The sequence below is a fragment of the Varroa jacobsoni genome, unplaced genomic scaffold (assembly GCF_002532875.2).
Source record: "Varroa jacobsoni isolate VJ856 unplaced genomic scaffold, vjacob_1.0 contig00913, whole genome shotgun sequence".
Lineage (NCBI taxonomy): Eukaryota > Metazoa > Arthropoda > Arachnida > Mesostigmata > Varroidae > Varroa > Varroa jacobsoni.
The window spans coordinates 49,310-58,444 of NW_019214551.1; the positions used below are offsets into that span (position 1 = coordinate 49,310).

At 45.1% G+C, this 9,135-nt stretch overlaps 1 protein-coding gene across 8 annotated transcripts in view; it reads right to left on the reverse strand.

Moving 5' to 3' along the window:
• LOC111271718 (nuclear factor interleukin-3-regulated vrille) overlaps positions 1 to 9,135 on the reverse strand; it is a 58,361-nt gene extending 49,226 nt beyond the window's left edge. For 2 of the 8 annotated variants that reach the window (XR_002687049.2, XR_002687050.2), the window contains exon 1: positions 7,847 to 9,119. The gene's annotated coding sequence lies outside the window, so the exon portion shown is untranslated. Of the gene's footprint in view, positions 1 to 775; positions 1,376 to 7,846 lie in introns of those variants that run through there. The other 6 variants (XR_002687048.2, XR_015315436.1, XR_015315437.1 and 3 more) reach the window with 6 other exon arrangements.

Consider the following 9,135-nt stretch of genomic DNA (forward strand, 5'->3'; position numbering starts at 1 on the left):
TCAAAGAGCCGAATCCCTCCCCCCCCCCCACTCGCGATTTTGAGGAAGCGATAGAAATCACCTGTTGACCCACTTCCAGGGGGCGCAGCGCGTTCATGCATAAAGTGGCGCCCCACAGAAGAACAGCTCTTTAACTTCGCTATTTCATTTTCATGCCATTGCTGTCAGTGGACGGAATAGCTCCAATAGAGGACCATTCGGCAAACACGAAAAGATACACAAAAAAATTAAGAGTGTTCAATAGTATGGAATCTTTCTTCGCCTTATGCTGGAGGGATACGTTTTTCTGATCATCCTGCAACTCGCCACCAAATGGTTCCCCTCTGCTCAAACTTACCCTACTAATGTGCCACTACACAAACGTGCGAAAATGAAGACGTCATAGAGGGTGATCCGTGGCTTGTGTCCCGGACAACAACCATTGTGAAAACTAGGTTAAGCAGAGTAACAGGCGCACGAGCAGTCATGCCGAGGGTAGGAAGCCTAAATATCTGCATCCTTCTACTACAATCCGCAGCCTTAGACATAGCTCAAAAAAGCAAGAGAAAAAGCAAAGAAAAGGAAGATTCAGTAAAGGTGCCATACGAACAAAAAGACTCTTTGGAGAGCCGTTTTAGCGGAATCGGCGGGTTAACAAAATCATGCGATCGATGCCAATAGGAGGACCATGTAGATAGAGCGCTACGACACGGGGGAATCAGTTCACGGGGGAACATCCCTGTCATGTTTACTTGGCAAAGTATATCCGTATAAATAGTAAATTCTGATAACTTACATACTAAGTGGAACGCAACCAATATTAATTCAATATCGAAGTCAACCATAAAGGCGAAGGAAGATGTAGGATCGCTTTATTGTCATTTTGGTTACATGGACGGCTGTCGCCATAGCATTAGCAATCTCAATAACAAACATGTCCTCGGTAGTAATGCACTGACGAAATGGTGTGGGCCGCACATAGTACACAGAAGAGCTGCACAAAATAAATATACACAAGCCTATGTCACCGCACATTTATTCAGAACGAATAACAGTGTCCACTTAATAACATCTGCAATGGACAATGCCACTATTGATAATCAGCAGAGAAGAACGTCGTTGGAACTGTTGAAATGGGGGGAGCTTGCTTGACTAACCCAGTTGGCTCGGCCATTACCCAGTTCAGTATCGGCGTCTCAACTCAACAGATTTACCTCCAAACCCCGTTGCAAACCAACTGTGGCCAGGCCGAAAGACAGCTCCAACTAGGTAGGCTGGTAGCAGCGATAGTCGATAGCACGTACCGCTAACATCGACGAAGTGTTTACGACGGCAAAACGCCCGCAAACGTCCGGGTAGCGTTTGACAATCCGAATTAGCTAGTCTTTACAATGACGATCGGCACCGTGGCCGCCATAATCGCGAGATTTATGCTAAATCCATATAAGACTTGGTACTGATTGTGCGCGTCGCTGATGCCATTGCAACGCTCCCAGGCACTACAGTAAGCTAACCTTATCAAACAAAAATAGCGTTCTTTCTTACGGCATACGTGTACGTGCGTGTGTTTCTAACAAACTATCTGTGGGGTACCACGTTTAGCGTCTGACCACAATAGTCTCTTATTATCAGCGGTTTGTTGACCACTGGAAAGCGAGCTGGAGTAGTCGAATATAGCGGCCAGCTGTCGAAGGGGTTAATGTGGCCGTTCTTTGAGTACAGAAACGGTTACATCAGCACAAAAACTGCACGCCGCACACGTAAACCGTAGATAACACATGCTATTACTAACGTGTTTAGGCTAAACAATAAAGTACATAGTAACGAAGTGGACGACGGAAGCAATTGAGACCGCTGCGTGGTGTAGCCAATGTACATCGCACGATACATCCGCTTTCTACGGGGAGGTTTGCGTCATATACGTATTTTGCTATTTAGTGTGAAATATTGGCATAGGTGAAAGCTATGGCTGAGAGGTAGAGGTTATGGGAATTCGAATTTGCTAGTTCTATCCATTGTAGCTATAGCGAGTCTAGGTAATGATGCCTACTAATGTGCTACTTCAATCTCGCAGAAGGGTCAATATTCCTATAGCTTGTTACAAGTACTAGCCAATCAGCCTAATTTGGATTTAATCAAAATTTGGAGAAAGTCGAAAGGGACACTCCGGGTTCGCGGAATCAAATGGCGGCTTTATAAAAAGGAACCGTTACTTTAAAGTGGAAACTTTTACACGTAGCGGCAACGATACAAACAAACAATGACGGATTTGCTGTTACTGGCCAAACAGTTTGCAGAAAATGAAATGCTAGCGACGAAAATGACGTCGGGTCGCACGCTGCTACGCTACGTCGCTAACGTATTATGTTCTGACAATGTTCAATTGCGCAATAACTCGATGCGACAGACGCAACTATAGCAACAGTGTCCTCGCCATCAGCACCAGCGTCACGGTAGCTCGCGGCGTTCGCCACTCAATGGCAGCCCAATGAAACTTTTGGCCCCGCTGCTCGAACAACACCCGTACCTAAATGCACCTAAATGGGACTTGACGCCGTTGGAGTCAGTGGGTTCCAGCCTTGCCCGACGTTACCGGCTATGCGGCGGTAATTCCGACGCTATCTAACGTCCGCACCGAGGAGGACAGCACGGACGGTTCGCGTCAACACGTTAGCCGCCACGCCTATCGTTATAGTTAACTCAATCATGTCGCTGCATCGCGAGAAGCGTTAGCACTTGCCGTTGAGCGCTGAACGCGCCGTACGACGTAACTGCCGCTGTTCCTCTTGCAGCTTGTACCGATCCTGACCGTTGCCCACTTTGTACGCAACGCCAGCGTGACAATGGCGACTGCAGCAGTAAACAACGAAAAAGCTAAGACGAGAGACGAAACTTCCGATGAAGTCAAACTCAGCGAATGAAATAATGAACTGTTTCTATACCAATAGTAGGCACGCTACAACACGTTACTATGGACGTGCATCCGCCTAATATTTTCTCGCCGTGATTTACCCCCTCCTTCTCTCTCTCTCGAGCCCGATTTTCCCAGAAGCGACGTAGAGTTCCAGTGTCGTCAGCAGCGAGCAACGTTAACGACGGCGGATGTTAATGGTTCCATGACTCGGCTGAGGCCTGAGAATGGTTTACCCGTACTGGTCCATATGCCGACGCCGGTGCCATGATCCGGACTAACTTAGTAGCGCAAGGATTTGTCAATCGGACAAGGGACCGCGTCGCGTGTTATGTCGGGCTGCTGCTGTTACTGTCGACTTTATTAGGACAACAGCGACGATAACGACAACACGCTTCCTGATAACAACGACAGAGGCGAACAGCATTAGCAGAAAATAGGAATTACTGAACAAAGTATTCTGGAAAAAAATAGGGAGTAAGCAAAAGAAGCGTGACAGCAAACTAAGCGGCTGAGGGCAAAAGAGACGGCAACGATTACAGTGGCCTCGCTGGCATTGGTGACGGGGGTCCGTGCACCTATAAGGATGTGTGAAAAACTGTTTGGTATTGGGGGATTCCAGTAATTAAAACTAGTAGAAAAGAAAAGTAAGCAAACGAAAAGCATCACCTAAGCACGCTCGCAGCAGAGAAAGCATAACTTCTACGATATTAGTTTTTGCTGTGGCCTAGGAGACGGTACCTAGTACGAGACAGGCCGAAATCAAAGAGCACAATTGGTACAGCGCAGATAGTGGACCCATTCATATGTAGCCTTCACATCTCAGTGTTTCAAGACATTGTGTAAGCTTTTCAGATCCATGATCCATTTCCGGGACCTGGATCCAATATGAAACTGTATCAACTTCCATACAAAACCCAGCTATCGGTTCACCTTAAACATGCACGTGTAAGAAGCAACCCTGTTCATTCTTAAAGACCAAGCTTATTTCCTATTAAAGCATCATTTCAATCATGCATAGAAAGGTGTCAAACTGGGGCATAGTAAGAAAAACTCATTGAACAATCGGCCTTTATACGATTTGGAAAGGCCGCGGCGATCAGGGTCCGTTCTTGTCGATGCTTCTTTAGTATCTACTAGACCCAATGTATATAGAAAGCATCGTTACCGGTGTATGATACGTTTAACGGGTTTTGCATAGTTTCGTGTGACACTACGCGTAATGGCTATTAACATGCATGTACGTATAATGACAAACTCTAATTCATAAACAGAGCAAACAGACTGTTATAAACATGCATTTTCTAATTGATCGCTTCCTGGTACTTATTTATCTTACTAAGTCCGTTGGGTTATAAAGGCAGCGTATAAATTATCTGTCTCCAGATAACGCTTCCTGTCACGCACCCGTACAAGCTACCAATAAGCCTAAGCCAAAGTCAACGCGTAGACTCGATCCCCGCGACGCTGTAAAACAACTTAAGTAACTCGATATATATTAGCATCACTAAGGGGTTGGACGAAGGCCGGATTGAGTTTCGGGAGTAGAGTCAACTTGCACGTTTTTGACGGTCGACCGATGACCGGTTCATTTTATAACATGCTGGACATAAAATTATCACGAAAGCTCCCATCTTCGATTATAGTATATTTTGACTCGGCTGACAACCATAATATAAAAAAAATGGAAAATAAACCAAACTTGTAGGTCACCAGATCCGAAGAAACTGACCAACTGGCATGAATAATAATCGTCTTTAATTTCCTATAGTTACAACTTTTGAAAAATAAAACTATGCTTTATATAGTTTATTATTTAAGCAGATGCGCGCATTAAAGGCACAAAGAAAGAAAATATCGCAACTAAAAATATGCTCATATTGCAAGGGCGGCCCAATTGTCCATCCTAAAAACATTGATATCTTCTGTCTGTCGAACGGCTCTCAGATCTATCATAACCAGAGATCAAAGTTCCTGATGCACGTATTTGGTAAGATATTCATGAACAGGAAGTTCCTTCTTTGAGAGATTCACGGCAGGATATGTCTGGTTACACAAATGAAAAATGGAATTACTAGGTATCTGCCACAGTTGTTATCGACGGTTGATTCTTATTGGTTCTTTTCAGTCCGTGCTCGATATCAGCTTGTACTGAATGCGATGCGAAGTGTTTCCTATTACCAGTCACTTAAATTCTCGAAAAGAAACCCGCCTTACTAGTTCCTAGGCTGTCTGTTCCCACGAGCTTGCTTTAATCAAGATCTGTATATGGCCTTTAGTACATAATTACGTAGACATAAATAAGGCCGGCTATACTCATTGCATATTCTTAGCTGGCTGTATAGTTCATATAAGGGTCTATTGAATTCAATGCGACTGCTCGGTATCGTTGTGCACAGCGCGTCTGCCGCCGATGTGCCCGTAGCGCCATTCAGCTGCGATCTAATTCCACGAGTCATTAGAGTAATAAAATCGTCCATAGAACTATCAATACTCAATTAACTTAATTCTTTCTTAACTAGTTTAGTCGTTCCCAAACGCTGTGAGCCATAATTATTATGTCAGCGTGTCACAGAATAGGCGCCATATCCACCACAGTCATTACCTCGCTCCGGTCGTCGAAACCCTTTGTCGATCGAATTGAATGACTTTAACGGACTGCTCTGTAGAAGACTAGGTCGAACTCGGAGGCATCTGCTAGGTGCAACGTTTGATTGGGTTAAATTGAATAGCACCTGTTGAAATCAATCTTTGGGTCGTTTATGGGTTTTAGAGGTAGCTATCTAAACTCATATATGCGACGACTTCTGCTTCTCGAATATGACCATACGTATTTTCAGTCCTGTAAAGTGTAATCAGACTGCCTTCCGGATGTTTCCGGATGAAACAAATCAGACGTGAATGTACTATAGCGGCAGCTGCTATGTCACAGCTAATTCAACATGTACGTATTCTCAATGAGCAAGGGACAAGAAGTAACTATACATACTATATTTTCCATCACCAGGAGCTCAGGCAGCGGCCGAATATTTATCGATCATGCGCGCGGACACGCAGAAATTCTCGGCAATGTTTGCCACCTGAGTGTGGCCCCCAGATTACATGTGAACTAAACAGACGTATCTCAGTTGAGCAAATTTAGGCCATTGCCGAAATCGAATGGAACCCAGGTCCATTTTTTGGACACAGGCATGAACGCGCACATTAAGATCAATTACAAGCACAATAACGACATGGCGCTCTAATCGACAATGAATAACAGGTAAGCGTGCGTCTCTGAAAAGCTACCGAGTCTTCACCTATCGTGCTGAGATTTACCATATTTCAGGCTGGGTTTTCGTATGTCCATGTCTTGTAGTGGCCGGTGCCAGCCTTCGACCAACTACAGTCGCTTTTGACCCCGTTATGCCGCTACCGCTTCTGCATCCGACGGAGCATGCATTGGTTCATTATAGATGATTGTATACATGCTGGAAGTTCTCAGTAGAAAATGTATTGTTTTCTCAAATCTCATTAATGCAATGTCGGGTCACGGGATAATGAAAAGCAAAACTTCCGGGTAACTAAGTTCTGCGAATTTTTTCACAGAGCAAACTAGATTAGATGTCACAGTCCTCCGAAATCCATCCGAAAATCAGGTTCGCCCAGGATAAATGAGTATGGTGCAGCAAAACTATTATGGCAAAAATAGCGAAACTTCGATAGGCTACAACTTGCTCATCTCCCTAAAAAAATTATCTGTCTAATTGAAACTTTCGACTTGAGCTTGCATGCGGACTATCTAAAAATCACAATTGTCATTGTACTATTGCACTAAAATAGAAGTTATCGATGATTTCTAGAAGCACAGCATGAGTGATCTTAGGGGCTGATCCACGGAGGGGCTTTACGCATCGAGATATAGCTAGCTATGTACATTTTCATACATAAAATAGGATCACAGTTTCGAGTCAAACTCAATTATCGATGCGGATTTTCAGGTCCCAACGGGCGTGTCATTGTCTATCGCACTTTAACGAACCCAGTAATAGCTTTATACGTTTTCTGTTTTCCCGACGTTTCCTTTGTTCATCATGACAAAATAAGTCAGCTAGGTATTAACAATGCGTTGAACTCAATGCCAATCTAATCTGATGGCCCAATCCCTTCCAGTCGTCCAGGGAAAGGTGGAACCGACAACGCAAACATTACAGCGGTATGGAAAAAAAAAGTGCAACAGGCCCTGCGCATTTTGGGACACCCAATGGGCTACAAGTGACGAGCAGGGCCAGACACTTGGCAGACTGGGTACTTTCGCTTATCAGAGCTGACTCAGGCTATCGGTATAGATTAATAGGCATTTGTTTGATGGCGTTATGCATAGTGAATGATATCTGTAGAGCCGTAACCGATGAGGTGTTTGTTGAGATAAAAGAAAAAAAAGGAAGCCTATTCTATATTAGACGCCATCTTCCACCGCCGATGGTCGAACTCGTTTCCATGAACAACTGGCAACAACCTGTTGATGGTACGATAACAAAAGATTCAACGTGACGAAGTTCGCTGCCTGGAAAATCATCACACCTGTGTGTGTCGGCGGCTTACGGCAATGCGGGAGGCTATTTGGAGTATGTCTCTGTTTACATTGACCCACCTGTCGAAGCGACAGTGACATAATAGAAGACTTAATGCTAAAGTAACTGTCTGGTTGTATTTTTATCCGTCTCGCTAGATTATCAGCTTACTCCGCTAATCACTCGTTGCAATAAGGGGCCTGTGCAGTAGTACCTGTTCAGATGGCAAAAACGTTTTTATGAATGGAACGAGAGGACTGGCCAGCATGTGGAACGGATGTGTGTTATTATACAGCCTTGATAATCGATATTAAGTTCGATCAATTGGCTGTTCAGATATAGCCCATTTAGCAGAGATGCTCGTGAAAATAGTGCGAGTGTACGTGTGAATAGGGTAACTCACCGGTTTAAGGTAGGCTTCTTGAAAATTGCAGAGCGAGACAACTAGATGATCCGATCTCCACTAACGCTTGAACAAAAGTCGTTGTCCTAAACGCTGGCCAGTACCACAAAGAAAAATAACATATAGTAATCCAGAGCGTGGACCACAATCCTCTTTGGCGAGACAGTCACTTTTGCGTTTTTTAAACGAACCTGTTTCGTAAAAATTGACGTCCTCTTGCCCAGTTTTTGTCGATTTAGAATAACGTATGTCGTTCGAACAGAAAAAGTACTCCAGGGCGACTTTTGCAGATCAACAGGCGTCTACGGTCGGGCGTTACACTTTTTCTTTTAGTGGATTACACTTGTAAATTATACTTTTCTTTAAGTAAATCGTACCACATGCGACAGGTTCCAACGTACGCGACAACCCTTTAGCGTTTACTTCATCACGAGCACCAAACCTCTCTTGAAGCGACCTATCCCAGAATGTGAGGTATCCCCTTTTCGATGTCAAGCTTGTCCAAATGTCACAATGTTATGTGCAAAACAGTATACGTAACAGTAGTAGTCCGAGGTAGCTGTTCAAAACACACGCCATCTTCTTGCCTTGACCAATCAATGTTCGAGGAGTCGTAGTAGATCAATAGAGTAACAATCCTTTTCGACCTGTCTTCCCTTCCGTCCTTTACTTCCACTTCCTGTTCAGTTTCGTTTCTGATCTTCTATTTTGATCGTTTTTCATTTACAGTCGCTCGTAATACGGCAAGGCGGCTCTGTCCTTGCGACATGCGTGAGCGACATGTCCTCTGCCGCGTGTGCACGCCGGCAGGGTCAACAGCAGAGTTATGGTTAGGTATTTCCACCCACGTTTGATCTGTCAACGCCTATCGTACTGTTACGGCGACGATATGCGATCCGGTCCGTCCGCGAAACACCAGTCTCAGCGGAGTTCTGCCGGTGTGCAGGCCATTCGGCCTGGCGCGCGGGTCCATCCGTGGAGAGGCCGTCGCTGGCAGGGGAGAGGGTACACTTTGCGATTTGTGTTAGTACTGCTAGTGCTGGTGCTGTTTTGCTGGTGCGAGGCTGGTGCTGCTGCTGCTGCGTCTGCTGATTCTACTGCTGGTGTTCGCCAATGGGTCATGGTGGCGAATATGTAGGCCAAGGACGCCTGCGAACGAATACAACACGGCGACGCAGCACGCTGAACTGCGCTCACTCGTCGCTTGCTATAATAGCGTTATAGCAGCGACAGGCAGATTTGCGGACAGACCGACTAGCTACTGCTCCCGTTCTGCCGCTTGTGCCACG